At 43.7% G+C, this 24,198-nt stretch overlaps 1 protein-coding gene across 1 annotated transcript in view; it reads right to left on the bottom strand.

The window, feature by feature from the left end:
- The window catches only part of PTPN14 (protein tyrosine phosphatase non-receptor type 14), a 153,148-nt gene that overhangs the window by 116,129 nt on the left and 12,821 nt on the right, over positions 1-24,198 (bottom strand). The window contains exon 2 of the mRNA XM_028152199.2: positions 20,633-20,727. The gene's annotated coding sequence lies outside the window, so the exon portion shown is untranslated. The remainder of the gene's footprint in view (positions 1-20,632; positions 20,728-24,198) is intronic.

Below are 24,198 nucleotides of genomic sequence, written 5' to 3'. Positions count from 1 at the left end.
ATAATTTAGGAGTCGTTTTTTCTTTTACCTGCGTAGGAAATATTTCTACCTGTCCAGCAGCAAACATACATGACTTCACCTACTCCAATAAGTTTTGCCTTATGCCTTTTTAAATAATTTTATGTATTAATTTGAGAGAGAGAGAAAGAAACATCAATTTGTTGTTCCACCTATTTGTGCATTCATTGGTTGATTCTTGTATGTGTGCCCTGACCAGATTTCAAACCCGTAACTTTGGCGTATGGGGCTGATGCTCTAACCAACTGCGCTACCTGGCCAGGGCTGGTTGGCCTTATGTCTATTTACTTATGTGATCTCACAGGTGAGTCTCTGAGCTTCCTCAGTAAGGACAAGCCTAGAGCAACTGCTCCCCAGGACTCGAACCATTTTGTACACAGCGTTTTCTGGTGATGAGGGTGTATGAGAAAAAGGACACTCAGGTACCTTCTCCAAACTGTAGAACCAGGACTTGGTCATTACAATGCTGCCAATGATGTCACCACTTGCCGGCTCTTCCCCACTGGTTACAAAAACGGCAAAGTCCATTTAAGGCTCAAGAAAAGTCTCCCAACTTACATGATGGAACAAAAGCAGCCGCCTCTGAGCACCAGCTCTGAGAAGACCCGCCTTCACACGGCACCGGGGAGTCAGAGAACAGGCGAGGACTGTCACCTCAGCCAACTGCCACTGAGCCGGACACGGAGCCTCTTTGTCCCTGTTCCATCCAAGCACCCAGCCCAGCCCCTGGGTGGTGGCCCCAAACATACCGTTATTGAGAACCAGCTCTCATTAGGTGTTCCTCGTGCATTATTCTTCCCTGGCCCTGAGGGCAGAGTTCTGGAAGTCCATGTTCTGCCCTCCTGCCCTCTGTCACCTTCCCATAGGACACATCCAACTCGAAACACATGACAGAAGTGGCTTTGGGGGCCAGCCAGCCCACAGCTGATGCCCCAGCCCCATCTCTGCATGAAAAGGGCAGCACACCCATCCGCCACAGAATAGCACTCAGGCACTTCCAGCAAATTACACATCTCCAAGGTCCCACTCGGCTAGCCCTGGGGAAACCACGGCATGACCTTGGCCACAGCTAAACTCAGTCAAGTTCGGATCAACAGGTAAACTGGACTTACTAAACCCCAGGACGAGGGGCTGTGACGGAATCCTGAGGATTCCTTCTGCAGGAGGTAAGGTGATGCTGACTCTGAAGGACAGTGGGATTGGCTTGGACTGGGAGGGAAAGCAGCGACCTTACAGTAAGGAAACGGGCTTGGTGCTTATGGGATAAGACGCGTGAAGAAGAATGGGAAGTTTATTTGGTTGCCTCAAGTCCCCCGTTTCTTCAACTCGGTGGGAGGTGGCACAGTCACCAAGGTAGGGAATGCAGGAACAGGGACTGGTCTGCGAAGAAATCAAATGAATTCTGCTTGTGGCATTCTGAGGTTAAGGTATTTGCGGTCCACTGCATGGAAAACCCAGTGGGCAGCTGGAATGCGGGGGCCCTGAAGAGAGAGGGGGTCTGAGTTACAGATGAACGCCCCTGAGAAAAGTGTCAGGAAGGCGTGGAATCAGACGCTAGACCACACCTGTATCCAACAGTGGAGGAGCACCGTCAAAGGACAGCGAAGGGGAACACCCAGGGGAGGAGGAGGAACATGGGGGGGGGGGGGGCGCCAAGAAGGTAAAGCTTCCAGGAGGAGGCCACGGTCAATGTCACATTCCAAAGGAAAGTCAAGTAAGATAAAGACAGGAATATGCACTGCGGCGGTTAAGAAACGCCTGGCCCCTTGCCCAAGGCAGTGTCTGAGGAGAGGTGAGGATGCCAGCCACATGCACAGAGCCAAAGCCTGAATGGGAGATGCAGCCAGCCCTCAGAACTTTCTGGAAAACCTTCGCTACCAAAAAATAAAATAAAATAAAGCCCAGTCTTTTTTTTTTTTTTTTTTAACTTAAGAGATTGTAATAAGCAAGAAATGCTCCAACCCAGATCCAACCGTCAGTGCAGACCAGATTTACCATGAACTCTCAGGGGTACGTCCAAGCCAGAGAGACACCGGCTGTGCCAGCCAGCCACCCTCCGCCTAGACAACAGACAGATTCCTATGGAGAAAGGAAACCGAGAACAACTGCTTACACAGATTACCAGGGAAGGAAGCGGGGACCCTGATAACGCGTGTGAAAGCATTAAAGCCGTTAGGGACACACTTCTCAGAACTGCAAACACTAATTTTCAGCCAAGCTTTTTTTTTTTTTTTTTTAATGATATAAATGCTATTTCGAATGTTTATAGAAAAGTTCTTAAGTGGGCAAGAGCTGCAACAGCTTCCGCTGGCCGTAACCAGGGTGAGCCTGAAGCCGCACCTCTGCAGGCCTGCGGCATTCCACCTGGTGGCCCAGCTCTGTACCCCGCAGTGAGGTGGCTGAGGCCTCCGGGACCGCCACCAGGTCACTCGCTGGCCGTGCCCCGGCGCGAAGCAGCCCCTGTGAGGGGAGGGAGACTCGAATCTCTCTTTGCTTCCTTTGTTTGATTTCATTTTTTTTATCTTTTTCCAGCCCGGATGGCTGTTCCCATAAAGAAGAAAATCTCAGTCACATGCAGCACAGCAGACTTTCACCAAGACTCTTCTGCCCTGGCCAGGGTGGCTCAGCTGGTTAGAGCATCGCCTGATACGGCCAAGGTTTCGGGTTCAATCCCCGGTCAGGGCGCATGTAAGAATCAACCAATGAATGCATAAATAAATGGAACAACAAATCTGTCTCTCTCTCCCTCCCTTCCTCTCTATCTAACATCCATCCAATTTTTTTTTTTAATTTAAAAAGACTCTTCTGCTAACAAGAGCACTATTTGTCTTTTCATATATATTTGCACTGAGGAAAAAGCTATTTCATATTGGTTGGTCTCTCACCACACAGCTGGGAGAGAGTTATATGAAAAAAATGGTAGAATTATTCTACTCGTCCCTACAAGGTGGCCAACTACTCAGGGACACCACCTGCTCCTATGCAAGGAATGAGTCATAAAACGTCTGTGCTATGTAAATGTTATTTGCAAAAGAAAAAAAAAAGTCCTTCACAGTGTCAGCTATTTAAGAGAACAAACTATGGAAGGTATATGGGCTGATTAGTCAGAGGTAAGGCATGGTTAACCATTATTCATTCTGAGCCGTAGGTCTCATCAAAAGATTAGGTGTTGTGTCTGGCGTGGTGCAGGAGTTAACCATTAACCGGCTGGCTCACAAGAGCCCAGACAGTCCCTCCCAGACCTGGGAGAGGCAGGAACGCCTAGTTTCTGAGACTGCAGCTGGGGTCAGCCGCCATGAATGCGCTATCAGAAAAGGACCCCAGGAGGGCACGACCCCAACATGGGGGTACCCTTTTTTAATGAATCCTGAGTCCACAGGGGCGCGCCCTAGGAATATTAAATTCTAGAATGAAATTTTCAACAGGTGGGCAGAACACTTCTTAACCCTGAAACTACTCCTTCGCTGTCACTGAGTCAAAGGTACTCTTCTCCAGGATCTGATTTAGACATTACCCTTATGGTCACCAGACTGACTCAACCAACTTCCTTTTGTTCCAGTCAGTATCCTATAATAATCCTATATAATAAAAGCCTAATATGCAAAGTGTCCCCTCGACCAGGAGTTTGACCGGGAGTTCGACCAGGGGGCAGGGCCAGGCCGGCCGCGCCCCGACCGGCAGTGGCAGGCAGCCGGGGAAGGGAGACCGCGGCCAGCAGCCGGCAGGTGCTAGGGACCCTACCCACGCGTGAATTATATGCACTGGGCCTCTAGTTATCTAATAACATAGCAGGGGAATTATCTAATAACATAGCAGGGGAATTACCTAATAACATAGTAAGGGGAAAGGATCATTTACTGACTTCTCTTACATGGCTAACTTTAGCTTATCAATCCTCCCCAGGTACATTAAGCTCTGCCACTGTGAGATGGTTCAGCATTCTGGGGAAAAAGCTCAGTCACTTCAACTTTTCCTTTTCCACCTCCCTCGCCCTCCACAACCTCGCCTCGAAAAGCTTAATCACAGTCCGCAGCACAGTGCTCTCAGGATGAAAAGTGGCCCCTCGGCACGGGATAAACAACAAGGGATCCTCTCCATTTGCTTGTGCTTTATCTGGGGAGGTCCTACCACGGGCCGAGACACAGCAGGTCCTCGGCTACGTCCTCCAAGCCGTGAAAGCCAGAAGCAAGGGTTCGTACTTCAGCGCCTGGTTTCTCCGATGGATCCTCGAGTTAGGCTGGTGAGGCAAGCTCTTGTGTCTCGGTGCAGGAATATTCTCCCTTGTTACCCCAAGGCGATACCAGGAAGTACATTCTTACAACTCTTGAAAGCTCCCAGGTTTACAGCTACTAAGTAGTAAAATACAAAACAACGGCCTTAAGAAGCACCTGAAAAGATGCTCCACATCACTCGTCAATGGAGAAATCAAAACCAAAACCACAGTGAGATACCACCCCACAGCCAGTAGGATAGCTAGCATTAAAAAAAGCGGGGGTGACGGGAGAGGGAAGGTTTGGCAAGAACGTGGAGAAACTGGGAGTCTTATACACTGTTGATGAGAATGTAAACGATACAGTTGCTATGGAAAACGGTATGGAGGTTCCCAAAACAATTAAAAAAAAAAAAAAAAGAGCTGCCATATGATTCAGCAATCCCACTTCTGGGTCTATTTCCAAAAGAACGGAAAGCAGGATCTCACAGAGATTTTTGCGAACCACGTTCACAGCAGCACTACTCCCAGGAGCCAAGGGGTAAAAGCAACCCAAGGGGTCCCCTGATGGATGAATGGATAAACAAAATTGGGTCTCTACTTACCATGAAATGTGACTCAGCCTTATGAAGGAAGGAAATCCTGATAATGCTGCCACGTAGAGGAACCTTGGGGCCGTATGCTAAGTGAAATAAGCCAGCCACAAAAAGACAAACGCTGTAGGATTCCACTTAAGTCAAATTCCCAGGAACAGAGCGGCGGTTACCAGGGGCTGGTAGGAGGGAAAATTAGTGTTTCGTGGGTTTAGGGTTGCAGTTTTGCAAAATGAAAGCTTTCTGGAGATCCGTTGCACAACAGCAGGAGTCTCCTCGACACGACGGAGCTGTGCACTGAAAACTGGTTAAAACGATAACTTGGATCTTACCACACATTTTTTTTAAAAAAGAATCTAAGACCAACAAAAACCCTAAAAAACAAAAGCAAAAAAACCACCAGGAATGCTGGTCCGAACACCAACTCAAACTAAAGGGATTTTAACCTTTGAAGTATATCTGATTTATGTATCTAAATTAAAAATGATCTGACCTGGGATAGAAAGCAGCAGAAAAACCTACAAGATAGTTGGAGAAAGCAGTAGAGCAGAGGCTGAACACTGGCAGACTACGAGTGTAATGTGGACACAAATACCAACTCCTTCATCTGTTCAACAGCCTTCACTGAGCATCTACTATATGGCAGCCACTGTTCTAGGTGCTGTGCATACAAGCAGTAAACAAAACATGATAACCCCTGCCTACATTCTTATGTTCCGTTTGGCCCACATAGTTTTATATTAAAATCTGAATTTGTTGCCACTATTTCAAAGTCAAGATGTTTCACACAAAAACAGAGATTTCCACCAGCTCTTGAAAAGCAGAGCTCCATGGCCGGTATAGCTCAGCAGTTAAGCATGGATCCAGGACCAAGAGGCCACCGGTTCGATTCCCAGGCAAGGCACATGCTAGGGTTGCGGGCTCGATTTCCCCAGTGTGGGGCGTGCAGGAGGCAGCCAATCAATGATTCTCTTACATCACTGATGTTTCTCTCTCTCTCCCCCTCTCCCTTCCTCTCCAAAATCAATAAAAATATTTAAAAAGCATCTTTCCTCCAGTCAACAACAGCAAGCACCCATCTCCCTCCAGTCTCCCTCCACCGGCCATGCCATGCCCCAGTAGATCTAATAGCAAGAAAAGATTCTCCGTCCAATATGCCTTCCGACTCAATGAAATGGCCACGTGGTCCAGGGAATGGAATCCCTGCAATGCCTTGTGACCAGTCAACTACCCCAAACCCCACAGAGCGATCCTTCTATAAGTAGAAAAAGCTTTACCTCGGGGATTAAAAGACAATGACAAAATACCCTGGCCAGTGTGGCTCAGTTGGTTGGGCGTCATCGGTGGTTGCCGGTTCTATTCCTGGTCAGGACACATGCCTAGGTAATGGGCTCGATCCCAGGTCGGGGACATGCAAGAGGCAGCAGATCGATGTTTCGCTCTCACATAAGTTTCTTTCTCTCTCTCCCTCTTGCTTCCTCTCTCTCTCAAAATCAATCTAAAAATCTTAAAAAAAGACAATGACAAATTCACACACTATTTCATTGAGTTTTTATAAAAACTGAGTTCAGCATATTCATTGCATTTTCAATCCCACAGAAGGGCTTTTGCTTCCTTCTCTCACAAATGTGTTGCTCTATCACCTCCCTTGGAAATGGGACATTTGGCAAAATACACCTTTCTTAGCCAAAGCACCATGGGGCTGATATTCTCACGTAGGCCTCTGTTCCATATCTCCCATATCTGATCAAGAGGGTTGTATCCAACGTTTCAAAGAAGCTCCCGGTATCTGGGTATAGCTCTCCTGAACCCCTCTTGCCAAGCCATAAAAGCAGGAAGTACACCTCACCCCCAGAGGAGGCAGACTCACCCCACCCACTCCACTCCCCACCCCCAGGTTCTCGGGGGAAAATCTCCTTCTATTGGCACATGCATAGCAGACAGGCCCAGTCACTGAGAAGCCATTTGCCTCTGCAGTTCCCTCACCCTTTCTTCCCCACCCACTTCTGACAGGTGAAGCCACGGTACTAGCCAGGCAGAAAGCACTTCTGTCTGATGTTTCCTGTTGGGCTTGGTTGCTGTTTTGCATGCTGACCGTGGAAGAAGCTGAGATATGTCTACAAACTGAAAAGCAATTCCCAGCACTTCAGAGGATCCTTTGCCAGGACAGCAGTGTCTCCCGCCTCTCCCGCCCCCCCCCCCCCTCCCTGCCACCCGGGACAAGCTTAAAAGAGTCATCACCGAGAAATGTGTGCGAGGCAGATATTACAGTTGCTGAAACCTAGCATTCCTGTAACACTGATGATTTATTCAGATATGTTGACTTTCCTGTGGGACATCATTCTTGCCAGATTAGCACCAGAGCAAAACAAACATAAAATGCGGTTTCGTTGAGTGTGTTTGAAGTCGCCCATTACTGAAGGCTTGCCCAGGCCGTCCACATTGCTACCAGGACTGTACATATTTGTTTTCTTTGGGGACAGAATCAGATGGAAACAGCAAGACAATCTATGTTTGAAAGCACTGGACTCACTTTGATGCAAGAAATAGATGCAGTGAGACCAGCAGGTACTCAGTGTCCCATCTAGGTAAATTCTAATCTTTCCAAAGAGAAAACTCACACACATTCCTTCGTCCCCTGGGGTTCTGGGAGCGAGTATCCCCAAATGTGCCACCTGGCATGCAGATTATTTCCAGCTGAAAACAATGAAAACCCAACAAAGTCAAGAAGAGTTTTTTTTGTTTTTTGCCCTGCCAGTGTAGCTAAGTGGTTGAGCGTCAACCTGTGAACCAGGAGGTCACGGTTCGATTCCCGGTCAGGGCACATGCCCACATTGCAAGCTCAATCCCCAGTAGGGGGCGTGCAGGAGGCAGCCAATCAATGATTCTCTCTTATCATTGATATTTCTATCTCTCCTTCTCCCTTTCTCTCTGAAATGAATTTAAAAATTAAAAAAAAATAAAGTGAAAGTTTTCTCTACTGTCCACACCACCATTAGGAATCTGCCAGTAACTCCTCTACTTCAAGGGGAGTAATGGAAAGACCAGTTTTTAAAGTTGGAAAGACACATGAGATGTTGCTGCTAAGCCAACTCACCAAATTTAATGAGGATAATACAGCTGAAATAGCTAAAGAAAGAACTACCAGTTAACCACCCACACTCAACAACCTTATCACAGCAGTAACCAGGAACCACAGTGCAAATTTGCAAAAACACACCAGCAAAGTAAAATGCATAAGAAACTGAAGGCAGGGGGGAGGAGGGAAGGAAAGAGAAACACTTAAAATATGTAAAGTTTATACTAAAGGCTTCTTTAGAAAACGGGGACCTAAAACACGAAGAACTTGTAATAAAAATCCTCTAAAAATGGAGCCTTGCTTTGGTATCTTTTCATGACCCCTCAGCTACCGCCTGCACTCCATCTAGCACACAATTAACAACGTTTGTCAAAAGATGGAACTGGGGCCCTCACTGGTTTGGCTCAGTGGATAGAGCATCGGCCTGCGGACTGAAAGGTCCCAGGTTCGATTCCGGTCAAGGGCATGTACCTTGGTTGCGGGCACATCCCCAGTAGGGAGTGTGCAGGAGGCAGCTGATTGATGTTTCTCTCCCATCCATGTTTCTAACTCTCTATCCTTCTCCCTTCCTCTCTGTAAAAAATCAATAAAATATATTTAAAAAATAAAAAGATGGAACTGGGTATTGAAACTCCAGCACTGATGGACTTCTTTTCCCAAGGATGAAATCGCTGTCACAGGGAGGATGAAGCACCACATCAGCAACCACGTTCGAGCTATTTCTCCCCAGTGAAAATGTGACTCCAGCCTATCAAAGCCACTCGTCTCTGCTCCCCAGTACTAGTAAGAGACACCTCCTAGGTAGATTCAAGACAACCTTCGTTAGAATGGGATGAGTTATTTCCCAGAGCAACAATACTTTATTTCACTTCTTCATTCATTGAGGGCATTGAGTGGGTTAAATGTTGTATTACACTAACTGCTCCCAATATAAGCTTCTTCTTCTTCTTTTTTTTTTTTTTTTGGTCTAGAATATTATTATTCTGCATCATCCATTGTGGTAGATGATGCATTTCACAAAGAATGAAAAACAGTAGATAATGATCAAGTAATTTATCTATATCGAGAGGCTGAATCTCCAAAAATGAATTTCTAATGGGTTCTGTTGAGCTGAGGACGCAAGAGAAACCATCCAAACCATGCAAAATCCCACTGGGCCGTTGGGTCAGCTGGGTCCAAGTGAGAGAATAAGGACGGGTGGAGTCGTCTGTTATTGCCTCTATGTCTAAATACAATAGCTATTCATTTTATTTTAAGTAACGTTAAATTCAGCAAAACAGAAACAACATAAAGGCAAAATTATAACGCTGAACTACAAAATGTGTGCAGTCTTTACCTTCAAACAACAAAACAAATGGTAACCTGACAAAAATGTCCTAAGAATATCTGCCCTATGTACTCTTTTATATTCCAGAAATGTTGGTTTTAAACTACTTCCCTAATTAGATCAGTGCCTTACTTTTAAAAGAAAAAAATCCCTGAAGAATCTAGATAGAGGAAAGCATGTTTCTACAGCAGTACAACTGTGTTCATATATCAAAGCCCTCACCATTTATTTAAATGATCTGATTCTGCTCTGACTGGTGTGGCTCAGTGGTTAGAGGGTTGGCTTGAGCACCAAAAGGTCAAAGGTTCAATTCCTAGTCATAGGCACGTACCTGGGTTGCATCAATGTCTGTCTCTCTGTCTCTCTCTCTCCCCCTCCCTCTCTCCCTCCTTCCCTCCCTCCATTTCCCCCTCTTCCCCTCCCCCCTCCCTACCACTCTCTCTAAAAATAAATGGACAAAATATCCTCAGATAAGGATTAACAACAAAAATAAAGTGACAATAAAAATGACAAAACTTAGAAGGTATGAGAATGCTGTTGCTTTAAATCAGACTGTGATACGCAATGAAATCATCAACTCCAATACCACAGAAAACTCATAGAATCCACTGGGAATGGTGGAAGAGAACGGTTAAAGAAAAACAACTGAGAATTTTCAGCAAAACAGAAGTCAAACCCTGAGGCTGCCTGGATGCTAAAAGCAAAGCGTCCAGGTCCAGTGGTTCAGCAGCAGGTGGGAACCGAACGGGTGTCATCCCACTCCGCGCCAGAGCACCCATGGCCTGCACTGGAACTGCTGATGGCCTCTCCACCGTGGGGACAGGAGAGCATGCTCAATGCAATCCAAAGGCCCCCCTGCCCCCACGCTGACTGCTCTGCACGCCTCATATACTTTCCTCCATCGCTGTGACTTGTTGAGTTTATTGGGATCAGTCTTGTGATTAAGAGTCTTGTAAATAAATACAAAACATTTCAGCAGTTCACTCAAATGTTTTACTGCCTGACCTCCTGCTGGGAGGTCACACATGGAGCTGATGAAAAGAATGTCATAAGCATTCTTTCCTACCCACCTGGCCTACACGGTGACTTAGCCCAGGCTAGTGTCTCTTTAAAGAGGCAATATGCCTCCCAGTGCTTTGGGTAACGCAAGGAGGAAACAAAACACACTCTCGGTGGCTGCAGGGTCCATATGCCACTTCACGGGAGGAACTGCAGGGAGAGAGGAATCTGTTCTCCTAAGCAGAAAACAAAACTGATCTTTGGAAGTGACACTTTAAAAAAAATTAAGCAAAAGAGGGGGGATTAAAAAAAAAAAACAAGGAAGCAGCTAGATGCATTTTTTTAAAAACTTCTGTTTAAAAGGCATGAATCAGCCTGGCAGGCGCGGCTCAGTGGTTGTGTGTCGACCTATGAACCCAGGAGGTCACAGTTTGATTCCTGGTCAGGGCACATGCCAGAGTTGCACGCTTGATCACCAGCAGGCGGCGTGCAGGAGGCAGCTGATCAATGATTCTCTCTCGTCATTGATGTCTCTCTCTTTCTCCCTCTCCCTTCCTCTCTGAAATCAATAAAAAATATATATTTAAAAATAAAATAATAAAAGGCATGAATCATACAAGGTAACTGGTACACATGGCATGCTAATAGCATGAATAAAAAGACCTCTCACAGAAATGCATACACATGTGTGCTGTTTTTGTAATGTAGGTGACAATCCCTTAGGTAGTGACAAAAAGGACCTCTTAGCCCCCTATCCTGGCCCAGGTATAGGAAAGAACTTTCCAAACAACACAACGAATATAATTAAAACAGCCGATCCCTGCCTTGTGAGAAAAACATGCACAAATACAAAACTGATGACAGTGTAATAAGTACCAATAGGCACAAGAAAGAGCAAGAGGAGTTCAATAAGAAACCTATTAAAAGAGGCACAAACAAGCAATTCGGAAAGTTTGGGCAATACTGGTCCACCACGTGCTCTTCACACTGTCAGAGGCGTCTAAAACCATGCTTTGAGTTTCTTGTTTGTTTTTATTTAATTTGCAAGAAAATAGAAACCAGAAGCTTCTTAGATCCCCTCAAGTATGAGGTCAGCAATGCAGCCTCTTAAAGATTCATACGTAGCTTGAATAGGATACCGAACAGCCCATTTGGGGATTTGGTTCAAGCGCTACTAAGGCAAGCAAGCGGTTGACTAAACCAGTATCTCCTTTTCAAAAAAGGTAACTTGCAATGTGACTGACCAACAGTTAGCTGATTCAACAGACTCAAATCATTATCTATGTTCAGCAAAGGAACGAGCAGAATATAAACATCCAGACCAGTAAAATGAAACCAAAGGATACACATGCAATGGATGTTTACATCGGGTTCTGAGACAAGCTCACTTTCCTAACTGCGTTTGGCTTAAACCAGCATTTAAAAAAGTTAACATTCCTTGAGTCCAAAAACAAATGGTGCGAAATGGAGGAGGTTTCCTACTAGAGCAGCGGTTGCCAACCTTTCGGACCTCAGGACCACCAGTGGGCCACAGACCCCTGGCTGGCGACCGCTGGCCCGGAGAGCAGTTAGAAGACTCAGGCTATTTTATTCCATTTTATTTTTCTTTGTTTTTTTTTATCCTCACCCAAGGATAGCTTTATTGATTTGACAGAGAAAGAGAAAGAGAGAGAAAGAGAGAGAGAGAGAGAGAGAGAGAGAGAGAGAGAGAAACATCGATCTGTTTTGCCTCCTGTACACTCCCCGACCAGGATTGAACCCACAACCTAGGTATGTGTCCTGACTGGGAATCAACCTGCCACCTTTTGGTGTAAGGACGATGCTCCACTCAGCCACAGTAGCAAGACTCGGGTGATTTTAACTCAAGGACTGGAAAAGTATAAATGAAGACAACCAGAAAAAAAAAAAAAAAGTAGCAAGAAAGCTGTTAAAACTTGACTTGTAAAAACAAAGAAAACCAATTGTGAAAATAAATGGCACCATGTTTTTAATGATTTAATGTATAACTTTTCATCTAATATGTAATAAAATTGCAGGTTCTAATCATTACATTTAAAATGCTCTACCGGTTACACAGAGGAAAAAGGAGGCAGCCACTAGGCCTAGTAAGCAGGGAAACATCAACGCATCATTTTTTTTAAAAATTTTTTATTGTTTAAAGTATTACCAATAGTAGTACATATGTCTCCTTTTTTTCCCCATTGGCAAGATTTTTTTTAAATTGCATTGGTGATCAGGAGCAGACTACATGCCAAATACTGAAAATTATTCTGACTTTTAAGGCTCAATCACAGGTATGTGGAGACTAAGAGCTTACAGAAGGCTAATGAGCTATTGATCCTCGGGGGATCCTGCCATTTTTACAGTAAGGGACCAGGGACAGGCATGACCCATCTTTCTAGAAGCAGTGTGGCCTTGGATCTTGCATTCAAAGGTCAATCTCTCATACGAGCACATCGACTGCCCACCTCCTCGCCTATCGTCCCATTTGCCTTACACATCCCTTACGGGTCATCTTTCCTAACCAAGAATGAACCCAGACTAATTGCTTTAACTGACTCATGGATGTGACCACGCGGGACCTGCAGGCAGTTCCTGTGAAAGAGCCCAGCAGCATTCCCCAGGCGGCTGGTCCTAGGAGCTCCGGCCACAGCCACCAAGCCCCGGGGCCTTCCCTCCTGCTGGGTCTGACCAGGGGCCTCAGGGCTCCTGCTGGCGAGCAAGCAGCTGGGAATCTCGCAGCTCAGAACTTAAGCACCAATTTGAACATCTTTCTACGGGAAAATCAGTTCTTGGTTTGGGGCTAATTGATTCACAAACAAACTTTCGGAACCAGCCCATGATAAAAGTCTGCCTAGAAGTGAAAACACTACACATGTTTCAAGGCAGTAAAAGGGAAAGAATGGCGATTTGTGTCAATAAAAACAAACTCTGTGTGTGTGGGGGGGGGGTGTCTGTGTGTGTAATGAAAAAAAAAAAAAGACCCTTGGTTAAATTAAAATCCAATAACTTATATAAGCAACATAACGCGTGCTTTTAAAAATATGAAAGGACTCGAAATATAATAGGATTTTAAATAAAGGACTATATGGACTCTGAGAAATTTATTTTTTCGCTGACCCACCTCCCAATCTTCTCTCACCTCTCTTCTCCATCATGTACTGCTTTCTCTGAAACACCCCTGAGCGCCTCCAATTATTTTGAAGTAAGTTATGAAATTCCCAAAACATCCATGTAATAAGCGTACGCTAGAAAGAAATCTGCCGTGGAGGGTGTCAGGAAACCTAAAACCCCGGAGAGGATGTTGCAACGCCCCTGAGGATACAAATCACAGCTCAGTTCAAGCCCAGGGGGCACAGACGCCACAGACGGCAACGCCTCACACTTTCAAGACCTGCAGTCACAGCCATGCCGACCCTCAGCCTCTGGGAAGAGACTTGGACGCTATGCCTGCACTGTCATAAAAGGTAATGTTTTGCAGAGGGCAACAGACAGACAGCAGGATATGAATATCCTCTCCCACAGCACCGAGAAACTTCTGCTAAATTCCTCCCGTCTTCTCACCCCAAGGATTCCCAGCCTTGGACAGGCCAACATCTGATACTGTCTAACATGACCTCAACGACCAGGGTGAAGCTCTGAAAATATCTCCACACAAAATTAATACTGACTTAAATAAACGCTGTGGCAAATACACTGCTTACAGGACGGCCCCATTTTTATTTTTTTTTTTTCCATAGGACGGACCAGGGGTGCATGCCACAGAGTCCTTCAAAGAAAATGAACCATCACTGCAAGAATTTTTTTTTTCTTTCATTGAATATTTACATGTGCCACTTGAATCTTTTCCTGGACAAAAATAAACCAGGCAACTAGTAGTTTCTTCTGAGAAGACTAACAGCACAGAGGTTTCCTTCTTGGCCTGACCACAGATCCAACCACAGAGCTGGAGCAGAAACATGTGCAGAACTATTGAATTTTCAGAGAAGTGTGGAGCGAGGAACCTAAAAATCACATTCTACGAGACCGACTAACTCACCGTGAAGACAAGGAAACTGAGTCATGAGTGACTGAGTACCCTGCCAAAACCCAAAATAGCTAATTAGGGGCAGAAGTCCGACTCAAGTTTCTGAAATTCCACAGGAGTGCCCTTTCCACCAGGCCACATGGGTGACGATGGGGGATGGTTGGAGAGTTTGCAAAAATGCAACATGGACTTGGCCCATTACACATCTGCCCAGCGTGGTTTCATCTTACATGGCCTGAGGGACTCTCCTGTAATAGGTCGGAGTCACTTCATAATGGGGCTGCCTTTTTAATGGGGAGTTGCTTTTTTAGACATAGGTGTGATCAGAGTGATTAAAACCAAGCTAGAGTTAGTGTACACACACCAAATACCATTCGAAGAAGTCACTATTTGGTTTTCTAGGTCAAAGAGTAATACTACATGGGAAAATATCATTTTAATGTACTTAATCACCAGTAAAATATGCACCATAGGAGATTACCTTTAGAATCTGCTTAGTAAGGGCTCCAGTTCTCCAGACACTACAGGAAAAACTATATATATATAAAGAGAGAGAGAGAGATAGAGCACTTCAGTAGAGAAGTTCTTTGAACACCACTCCCAGAAACAAAATATAGCAATGAAAGGAAACCAAGATTACAGTCCAGTATTGACTGGCCCAGACTCAGCAGAGAAGAAGGGCCATTATTACGGGTAAAACATTTGAAAATCCAGGGATTTTTGAGGTGTGGTTTTTTTCCCTTTAAGCCTGAGATGTGTGTGGGGGGGAATGATAGTTGATAGAAAAGGGAGAAAAAGTAGGAAGGAAGAAAAGAAAGCACCCTGGCCAATGTGGCTCAGTGGGCTGGTTGTCCCATGCACCAAAAGGTTGCCAGATGCCGGTAAGATTCCTGGTTAGGGCACATGCCTGGGTTGCGGGCTCGATCTCTCACATCAACGTTTCTCCCTCTCACTGGCTTTCTCTTCCTCTCTCTCTCTCTTAAAAAAAAATCAATTAAATACCTTTTAAACTGTTGAAGGGTATTGAAGAAAAAGAAGATAAAAATATGAACAATAAAATGGCAATAAATACATATCTACCAACAACTAAATCTAAAAATCAAAATAAACGAACAAGGAATCTAATGGACAAATGGAACGAGAGGCATGGAAACATGGAACAGACTGAGGAAGGGGGGATGGAGCGGGAAGAGATTAACCCAAGATCTTATATGAATATATTCATTACCTATGGACACAGATGAACGGGGGGGTGAAGGCCTGGGGTGGGGCAGGAACCAGGTTGAGAGGGGCAATGAGGTGGAAAAAGGGGGACATCTGTAATACTCTCAACAATAAAGATTTTAAAAATAAAATTAATTAATTAAAAATAATAAAAATGAAAGAAATAAAAGAAAGTGATGAAGTAGTAAACAGAGCAAATGCTATAAGTAGGGAAAGGCCAATCCCTACCGCGGAGGAGCAGAGGAAAGTTCTCGTCCAAACATAAGAATCAGACCAGATGCTTCAGAATTCCCAGAGACTTCTGTCTGGGTGCGAACAGAAGCTTCTGTCTATGTATCCGGTCCGATCTTTTGCTTTGCCTCTTAAGGAACTTGATCTGATGAGTTCAACCAGGAGCGACGAGTCCCAACTGAGCAATTTTACCAAGAAGCCTAATTGTCAAGGGGACTCAGCTCATTCTCAACCCAATGGACTCCTGTCTGGGCAAATCAGTTTAGCCCTCAAAAATTCTGAATAAAGGGAACTGAGCCATCCTACCTGTTGGAATAAAGCGAGGCTAGCCTATTGCATGCATTGCTATTTCGGCTGCCTATTCAGGGAGTCTTCAAACATTAATTACATGTTTAACTCTTCCTTTTTTTTTAGCATTCCTTTTCATTAACCACAAAAATCCTATCCGTCTAACCATATTTCCTTCCAGCAGGTACATCCAGGATGCCAAATAGTCATGTAGTTAAAAAACAGACTGGATTTCACAGGAGCACAGAAACGCATGCTGAGGAACCCCTCGCCAAACACAACCCATCAGGTAGAAAAATCTAAAAGGCAGCTGGGGCAAGTAGTTAAGCCAAGTTTTCAGTGTGTCAGCCAAATGCAGTCTGGTGGTTTTTAAAACTTGTTCTCTTCATAGCTCCCCCCGCCCAAGAATGAGGGGTCCTAATCTCTATATTACGGATACTTAAGCACAAGCAAAATATGGTGTTGGCGAGACCAAGGTCATCAAAGAAGCAAAGGAGAGAAGATGATGGGTCCCTTACAGGATGGCTACCCCCAAAAGGCACTTGTTATCTGACAGCTGAGCACACCAGCCAAACAGATGCATCCCTGGGGGACCTGCAGACCTGCAGCAAGGAGGCATGAGGGGAGTGAACAGCTTTACCACTGCCCTCCCTATAAACAGCCTTGAACAACTCATGGACGTCAACCAACACATACTGACTACAGTATCACAAACAGTGGGTTATAAGAACCACAAACCTGTCCGATATCTAAAAAGCTATTGGTTGCATTTTAAGAGTCGATGTTAGTGAAAGAGCCAGATGGACACCGGTTACAAGAGTCTAGCAGTCCTAGACCTTCTTAGGTCAACAACAATAACCTTCTGCCAGACAATGACCCAGCAGGGTAAGCTCCGTGTCTTATTCCATAGGGCGCTTGGAATACGTGCTCTAACAAAATACCACAGACTGGGTAGTGTATAAACAGCATAAATGTACTGCTTACAGTTCCGGTGGCTGGAAGTCCAAGAGCAGGGTTCCAACACGGATGAGGACCCTTTTCTGGGTCACAGACTTCTAGTTATGCCCTCGCATAGCAGATGGGGCTAAGGAGTTCTGCAGGGCTAGGGTCTCTTTTGTAAGAGCACTAATCCCATTCCCAAGAGCCCCACCCTCAAGACATAATCACCTCGCAAATCTCACACACACACACACACACACACACACACACACACACACATCCTTCCTAATACCCTCACCTCTGGGGATTAGGATCTTCTCGACATCTGAATTTGGGGTGGGGCACGTTCAGACCACAGCACCACATAAGTGATTCCACAGGTAGGCCAACGTACAGGCCAGGAAGAAAAACAATGGAAAAGAAATGAGAAAGTCCAGGGGAGTACAGCAGGTAACACTATCTGATTTGGGGCAACACTGGACAAGGTCCCACATTTGGGACCATCCCCCCCATCCTAAAAGTCACACACACATACATTTTACACCCTTGCCTCAACTCCCCCAACATACAGAAATCAGTGAGGTGAAACACACCACAGGGATAAGCATTTCTTTTGTCTTTAAACTATCAGCAGTCCAAGAAACATTTACAATGCACACGACAACCTTGGAGAACAGTTCAGGAGTAACCTTCTTTTTATACATTCATCCCAGATATGCAACAACTGAATATGAACAAGCATCGCCTTCAGTGCCCTGCATTCTAGAAGCTCCTATTCCGAACTTACTCGGTTTCTTCTATATTCACATAAAGCACCCTCATTCTCACTTACTTTGAGCCTCAGAATCCAGTTTTCCCCAACTTCATAAACAATGGGTCCTCGTGGTCCAAAAAATAAAAATAAAAATCTGCAACAAATTCTACGAAGGCTTATACAAAATGATGTTTAGATTGAAGCAAGAAACCGCTTCAGGAACAAAAATCCAAAGATTTTCCTGGCAAATCGACCCAAATTCAGAACTCCTCCACACTAAGAGGAGTCTTCACAGTCACACTGCGAAGACTCTAAACACACTTCTTAACATTCTGCCCTCGGCAACTACTGTTCAGATACACTCTGGTTCACACGCTGATGTCTGGTTCATGCATCGACTTGCTCCTCACACAGTTGGACTTGCTTCCCACTGAGCTGCAATATTTCTTACAAGCTTTTACCAGTCTGTTTCACAAAACACAGAGTGGATTTCTCAGTTCCGAGGATTTTTGACATTCCTCCGCTAAAGGAGGTGGGAGGCATTTGCACTCCAATGGTACTTGCAAAATCCAACTGTCATTCCCAAAGGCCAGCACCACTTCCCGTCCCAACACACACACACACACACACACACACACACACACACACACACACACACCACTCCACCCCATTCTGCCTACAGGCCTGAAGATTTCTCTTATCTCCCTTGCAAGTGTTTTTGCCTCCGCTGTGAAGTCTCAAAGCCTCTGTGAGGAAACAGAACCAAGGATCCTTACGGGAATGTCGAGATTCCACTCTTTCTAAGCAGAGGCCAAAGACAACCGTAGCAGCAGGCAACATGACAGTTTGTAAAGTAAGCCCATGAGAGGATACAGTTGGTAATAAAAAGTTTTAGTTTACAGTTGGAGGGGGGAAACTGTAGGAAAGACTGGTTCTTAAGTTTCAGTTGATCTTTTCTGCTATATAAACCATATGGTCATAGGTGAATCTGAAAACCATGAAATTAAAGCCATTAAATGTTAGGCAAGAGGACAATAAATAAATCCCCTTTCCTAAGTCTTGAAAATATGCAACAAAATCCAGCTATCTGAATGGGTTCCGTCACTTACCCAGGACCATAGTAATAATTACTAGGATTTGATTCAGATAAAAGTTATAAAACCTCAAAATCAAGCTTTGTTTTTATACTTTTATCATTGTTTTTGTTTTAAAGTCGGGATAAAGATCTATTTAGGAAACAGCATACTGAGAAAAATAGGGGGCCAAGGAAACAAAGAAAGGGTAAAAATGAATCATTTTAGAATGACTTTCAGAAACAACAAAAGAAAATTATAGGTGGCCCTTGTTTTATTCACAAATAGACGAGTAACAATATAATTTGTTCTGACAGTTTTCATTTTAAAATACCATCATTACTAATGACAAAAATTAAGCTGTAAACAATGATGAAACTAACAAAATGAAAGTGGCAAAACCCAGCACCAGGAGGATATGCGGAAGGCTATATACTTAAATATTAATGATGGCACTATAAACCGACAGTCTTTGGAGAGAGCAATCTGGCCATATGTAATAAGATCCACAAACAATTCATGCCCTTTGACCCAGAAAGCCAACTTTGGAAACTGTATCCCCAGAAATACTCTCCAAGTAAATACATGTAATTTGTTCAACAACGTTTAGAGCAATGCTATTTATACGTGTGAAAATTAGAAGCAATTCAAATACCAAACCAGAAAGGAATAGTTAAGTCAGTGATGGCATAAAAGATGGGATTATCCCAACCCTTCCTGTCATATATCCCATCCATGTCCCTGTGACTGGTCTGGGAATCCTATGGGGTGAGTGTAGGTCTCCGACTCAGTGATTTTTGGCTTGGCCAGGTAATGTTCTTTGGCCAACGAGATGTGAGCAGACAGAGTACTTGCCACCTTCATGAGGCAGCTTTAAATGAGATTGCATGCTTCTCACTACATTCCTGCCGTCAGCCGTCAGAACATCAAGACCCAGGTAGGGCTGCCCTTTAGCCTGGATTCCCAAATGAGAAGACATGTGGAGCTAAACCGAGTCCAATCGAGCCACTAAGAGCTACAGCCCATCCACAGAAATATATAACATAGACATAGAATAAATGTTTATTGTTGTAAGCTACTAAGATATGGAAACTTTTTGTGTTACCAAAGCAAAAACTAATACAACAGTTATCAAAATACAGCAAGTAGTAAGAGTAGCTGATATAAGAAAACGTATGGTGAAAAAATAGCATCATGGACAGATAGCAATGACATCCTATATAATAAAAGCCTAATATGCTAAGTGCCCGGTCGAATGGTCAACCAATCAAAGCATAATATGCTAATGATATACTAAGGCTGCTCAACCGCTTGCTATGATGTGCACTGAGCACCAGGGGGCAGTCAACCAGTCGACCCGTCACTATGACACGTATTGACCAGCAGGTTAGCTTGCTGCTGGGGTCCAGCCAACCAGGACTGAGTGAGACGGGCCGGACATACCCTAGAGCCCTCCCGTGGTCCCTCCCCAGCTGGCCAACCTTCCCCGTCCCTTCCCTGGCCCCGATCATGCACCGGTAGGGTCCCTTGGCCTGGCCTGTACCCTCTCACAATCTGGAACCCCTCAGGGGATGTCAGAGAGCAGTTTTCAGCCCGATCCCACAGGCCAGGCCGAGGGACCCCACTGATGTACCAGTCCTCTAGTACATATAAAATGAGGCAAGCAATTAACTTAGAATGATATAATAATTTGTAATTATTTATTTTTGCCAATGAAGTATTTACTCATATATCTCTTTAATTCCAACTAAAATGCTACCTTTTTAGAAATGTTTCAATAATTCTATACATATCACATTCATAACTGAAATAATTCTACCCAATACACTATTTTCTGCTCTAAATGATGTAAGGATTAGCAAACACTTACGCCAAAAGTGAACCTAGTTCAAGTGTCGGTATTCAGCTTCTGAATGTATGAATTTATGGCTCATCAATCCTCTTGGCAGGCTACAAGGGAAGGAACTGTAAAAAGAACAAAAGCCAGAGTTATTTGCTGCAATAATCGACTTCCTAGTCACCAAAGCAAGATCTGACAGAGTCTAGCTACCTGAAAATAAAGTTGTGTTACTTCTGAATTTATCTTTATGACTTATGCTTAAAATTCTATTGCATTTGTATGATTCAAGAATAATAAAAATATTCATCTTAATAAGCTAGCTCACTCATGGAAATTTATCATAAAATAGAATCAACAATTATTAATGGGAAGATTCTCATTATCATCTATGGGATAGCAAGAAATGCAAAGGTAGGTATTTTCAATAATAAAAAAATAACAAAGGGATTTATACCATATCAATTATATGCAAATATACTAAAATATTATTACTAAGACAATAAGTACGAAAAACATGCACATATGTGAAGTATATGAAATTACAATTACGAAAATGTCTACGTACAAACAAAGATTTAAAAATATGGAAAAAAATGTAAACAGCTCGAAACAGATTTGTGAGTCGACTTTTACCAATTTTATTAAAGTACTGTTGAGTACATTGAGGGGAGAGAATGATCTTAATGCTTGAATTAACAAAATCTGAATTTGCCATGAAATACATCAAGGTCTTTGCCAAAAAGCAACCTGTGCCCTGGCCGGTGTTGCTCAGTGGTTGCCCTGGCCCAAGCACCGAAGGATCACAGGTTCAGTTCCAGTCAAGGGCACGTACCTGGGTTGCAGGTTTGTTCCCCCAGCGATGGTCAGGGCACTTGCAGGAGGCAACCAATCATGTGACTATCTCACATCAATGTTTTTCTCTCTCTCCTTCCTTCCCTTCCACTCTCTGAAGTCATGGGGGGAAAAAATCTTCAGGTGAAGATTTAAAAAAAAAAAAAAATCCATGGAACAAAGATCCTCAGAGGAGGATTAACAGCAACAAAAAAAAGCAACCTAAAGTGCACTGAAAGTCTCTAAAATCAATGTCTGATAAATACCTATCTAATTTAAGCAACTTAGGATTAGTAAATGAAGTGTATCAAGCATCATGTCATCATTTTTTCTTTTCTCATATACAGTCAATGTTCTTTTAAATTAAACTTATTGGGGGTAACATTGGTTAACAATAACATAAGTTTCAAGTGTACAGTTCTGTAACACATCATCTGTATAACTGCAACTTCATCATTTTTTGACAATTTGAGATCATTCTTAGGAACCATCAATTATTGTACTATACTAGTATTCCCTAATTCAAAGATGGTCTGGGCAGTGCTGGGGAGAAGAATACACACCCTTCATAGACACCGAATGAATGAAAGGACTGCTAGTGAGTGGTCCCAGGTCTGCTTTCTCTTTCACCTTTGAGAGGCAGTGATGCCCAGACCTGACTCTCCGCTCCATCGCTGATTAGGGTTTGCATGCCAATGGTGTTACACAGTAAACTAGTATTTACTAGTTGTAGGATCTGGCGCCCGCCTCGGCCTTCCTAAGCCTTCATTTGCTCATCTATAAAATAAGCCTACAAAAGTGCTTACTTCACAGGGTTGTTGCAAGGATCAAAAAGCTAATCCACTTAAAGTGCTTGACAAAGTACTTGCACATGGGAAGTGGTGAGTACATGCCGCTAATATTACTCTCTCTGCTGGTCATCTAAGGTGTCATCATCAAGCTTGCTTCTCACCATCACCAATAACACTTTCTAATCGCCTCTCTATCCCTGTCCCCTGATCCCTATGAGGCATCGCTCGGCAACCAGAGCTCCCAGGAATAGTTGTATAACCATCTTTAATAGTGTTGCCCTTGCCCTAACCGGTTTGGCTCAGTGGATAGAACGTTGGCCTGCGGACTGAAGGGTCCCAGGTTTGATTCCGGTCAAAGGCATGTACCTTGGTTGCAGGCACATCCCCAGTAGGGGGTGTGCAGGAAGCAGGTGATCGATGTTTCTCTCTCATTGATGTTTCTAACTCTCTATCCCTCTCCCTTCCTCTCTGTAAAAAATCAATAAAATATATTTTGGGGGGAAAAAAAAGTGTTACCCAAAAAAAATACAATGGGGACCACAAGTGCAAACCACAGCAGTAATGCTAAATTTTTCAGGAATCAAATTTAAAAAGCAATTAATTTTAATAATAGATTTTACTTAACTTAATACATCCAACATATTATCCCAACATGTCATCAATCTAAACAATTACAATGAGATATTTTACATTCTTTTTTTTTGTCCTAAGTCTATGAAGTCTGGCGTGTGTTTGATACTGACAGCATATCTCAACTCAAACTAGTCATATTTCTAATGCCAAATGGTCACGTGGCCAGAAACTTATGTAATTGTTAACCAATGTTACCCCCAATAAGTTTAATTTAAAAGGATATTAGTTTATTCTTCTAAAGGTTATGACCATAGAAACACAACCCCACCTTCAAAAACATCAAAACACATTTATTAAACAAACTGATGGCTGGATGAAAGGAAAAAAAAAAACAAAAGAAAGGGGGAAAGAACAGATGTGCCTGGGCCTAATGTCATGATCAAGAACTTGAGGTCAATATAAATATTGGGGTCAGAGCTCAATATAAATACACTTCATGCAGACCATCGGATTCCACTTCCTCCATTTACTACCTGCCAGACTTCAGTGAATAACCTGTTTCACATCTATATTTCTCAAGAATAAAACTATAGATGAAAATGACATCGTTTTCCTAAGACTGCTGGGAGTATACACAGTTACGGAGGGGAAAAGGTTTCCAGACATGAAGCTCTGCTTAGTCAAAGGTCAGAAATGGGAGTGGGGGAAATTGGTGAAGGAAATACGGAGCCGATCCGCCTGGGAAAATAAAGAGGCTGGAGAAAAAACTGTTCGTGCTGCAGTCATAATGCCTTTGTTAAATGCCCACTTACACAAAACAACGTCCACAGTGGCCGCTATGAAGAAAACCGCTGCAATGGCATGTCTCAAGCCCTCCGTGATTTATACCTCCTTGCCCTGCCTGCTTGCTTCTTGGCAGTCTTACAAGTGAGGGGGGAGGAGGGCTGATGGCCAGAACTTGGGAGAACCAAGGTTTTTTCCATCCTATACATATTAACCACAGCGTCTGGCCTCAATAAGACAGGCTACTGAATATAGCTGGATCTTTCTTTGAAGGATGAAGTTTCTGTAGTGCCTCAAATTTAATCTGGACATTATTCTTCACTGTATTATACATACATGAAGTTAGACTACGTGTTCCTGCCTCTAACACTTGCCCTGAAAATTGGCTTTGTGAATTTTAAACTTACTCTTGTTCTGTGCTACCCTCCTCCAAAAAAGTCCAATTAATAAAAAAAAATTTTTTTAAAGTTAGCCTGATATGCTAATGAAGACTTTCAATGTTTAAAGTCTCTAATACAGGAACCTTCTAAACCAAGCTTTTTCTAGAAAGTGCCTATATGCTGTGAGTGTCCCTTGAGATTATATGTGTTCCATAAAAGCAAATTAAAAAAAAAAAAA

The sequence above is a fragment of the Eptesicus fuscus genome, chromosome 22, assembly GCF_027574615.1.
Source record: "Eptesicus fuscus isolate TK198812 chromosome 22, DD_ASM_mEF_20220401, whole genome shotgun sequence".
Taxonomy (NCBI): Eukaryota; Metazoa; Chordata; class Mammalia; order Chiroptera; family Vespertilionidae; genus Eptesicus; species Eptesicus fuscus.
Note: the sequence above shows the minus strand (reverse complement) of the source record. Positions and strands in the feature narration are given on the sequence as shown.